General features: G+C 37.0%; 1 protein-coding gene across 1 annotated transcript in view; it reads right to left on the reverse strand.

Moving 5' to 3' along the window:
• Positions 1 to 254: 254 nt before the first annotated feature.
• Positions 255 to 2,417, reverse strand: part of LOC140204578 (glutamate receptor 3-like) — a 385,312-nt gene continuing 383,149 nt past the window's right edge. Inside the window, exon 16 of the mRNA XM_072271301.1 lies at positions 255 to 342. The gene's annotated coding sequence lies outside the window, so the exon portion shown is untranslated. The remainder of the gene's footprint in view (positions 343 to 2,417) is intronic.

The raw sequence follows: 2,417 nt of genomic DNA on the forward strand, positions 1-2,417 counted from the left end.
TTTGTTGAACTAAATTGATTTTATTCCAGTATATACTTTCACAGAGAAGCTAGATTTTTTAAGACTCTGCCCTGTATTTTCAAGCAAGCTAGATGCTTATTGTGATTCTGAATGATGAGTTGCATTGTTGTGATTCTCCATTATGTTCCATAAGGCACTGAAGGAGTATTCAGTTTATTATGAAAAGTCTGGTGCACCATCAGCCACTCCGGTACCATGTCTGACTCCCGGTACAGCGTGCAGTGACCGCAGGTAGTCAGGGGTCATGGCACGGCCCTTTCCTCCAATGCTCCCAATTACGGACAATGTTCCTTTGTTTTGCGTGGCATCAGCATAGGTCAGCTGTAACACAAAATGAAAAAGAGAGTACCTGTTATTAAAAGCATTATATACTGTACGTAACATGATTTATGGATTGACTGACAAATTAAATATTATGCTTGCCATTGAATTTTTGAACTCTGATAGCATTGCTAAGACAGTGTCAGATTAACTAAAATAAAACACTGAAAATGAGTCAAGTTATGTTAGCATGATGACTGGATAAAAATAGTGCATTTCCAGTCATGAACTGTAAAATTTACAATAGGCATGTCCATCTGCATGATTCAATAACATGTATAACTAGAATAAATATGATAGAACTGCTGGTAGAATTGGGCACAGGAGTTTGAGTATAATATTGGAAATATTATACTGAAACAAATTCAGGTATTATTAATAAACTAGTATTTTGTAGACAGCCATCTGTAAGGTAATGTAAGTGGCCTAAAATTAGTTGAAATGTTCAACCAGATGGAATTCACATTACATTTCAATATGGTGATATTAAATCAATTGCTGCTAATGGTGGTCATTTCAAACCCAAGGGTGCCCTCATTCCTGAGTAGAAATCTTCGTGTGTAGAATTCGCTTTCGACTGAATTGTGAAGTAGTGGCAGGTGCTAGGCTGATTTGAGCTGGCTGTGGGTAGAATGTCTAAAGGGAACTAGCAGCAATAAACTGCTCCCAAGTCCTAGATTTGTGAGTATCCAGTAGAAGTTCAAGATGGAGCCCATATGTGCTGGGATTGCCCCAGAGTAATGCCAAGTAATCTATCTTGGGTATCCGGTGGCAGGCAGATCAGAAATTTCTTTTGAATGGTTTCTCCCAAGTTGGACGTTAGGAGGAAAAAAAAAGGTAAATTGATTATTTTTTTTTTCTTATTGTAATGCTTATAATCACACCTTTATGTTATGACATGTTAATCTTCTATTTTGTAAAAATTAAAGTAGTCTGTCTGTCACTTTGAATAACAGAACTCATTTAAAAATGCGCTCTGTCAAAAACATCCCAGCAGTGACTAGAGGCTTCTGAGGCCTGGTTATGGTATAATATATATGACTTGAATATTTCCTCTTAGTTTCTTAACAAAATTGGTAATAGAGCAGTTTAACAACTGGCCAGTAGCTCCACTCCAGAGAAATGCTAGAAGATAGTTACAGTCTTGCAGTGAGAAAGACTGAGAGAGGTTTTTGGGTGATGACACACCCTACCTTGACACTAGTCAGCACTTATTGTGGACCTGCACAACACCATGTTGCAGATGTAACACAGAGATAAATTTCTATAGACTGCAAAGTCTGTGCAGAGTGCTCCACTGATGCTCCTGATAGATGTAACTGAAGACTGAGATAACAAAGGTCACATTATAATAAATTAATACTCTTCCCCACATGTCTGTTGGAGATGATAGGAAGTGAAGATCATGTCCATTGTACACTTAGACGGACAGAATCCTGTTGTGATACGAGGAGCAGCTTTTCAGCCACTGCGAGGAAGTTATTGAAGAGGACCTTGGCAATAACTTTGCATGTGGCAGACAGCAGGGAGACCCCTTTTGCAGTTACCGCAATTAGAGTTGTGCTTTTGTCATGAAGCATACGTATTTTGGAGAGTGACCTTTTCTAGCTCTGGCTAGAAAAATACATTTGATACAATTTTATTGCTTGTATTTCTCTTCTTGAATCACAACCTGATTTTATTGTAAGTAAATTTCTAAGGCTGGTTTCTGCAAGAATCTCTTGCTCTACTCTCTACCTAATAAAATCAACCCAATTAAGATTTCTAAAATCTGGTAAATTAAAAAAAATGGATATTTGAAGTGTGTAACTAAACATAATTTAAAAGTAACAGAATATTTACTTACTGGTAATAAAACTCTCATTATTTATTGCATAGGAAATACCTGAAGTAGTGCTAGAAATGCTTTAAAAAAAAGATTGTTTCTTGTAGAGTACCTTTGTCAGAGTATTCTAATCCACTTAAAATGTTAACTTGACGTTCTCTCTTTTATGGAAATGCTCTCTGACAAAGGCATCTCCAGAGCTCTGTGAATTCATTTCACAATGTGCAGAAACCCTGGGTTAGACAGTGTT

Source organism: Mobula birostris, chromosome 10, assembly GCF_030028105.1.
Source record: "Mobula birostris isolate sMobBir1 chromosome 10, sMobBir1.hap1, whole genome shotgun sequence".
Taxonomy (NCBI): Eukaryota; Metazoa; Chordata; class Chondrichthyes; order Myliobatiformes; family Myliobatidae; genus Mobula; species Mobula birostris.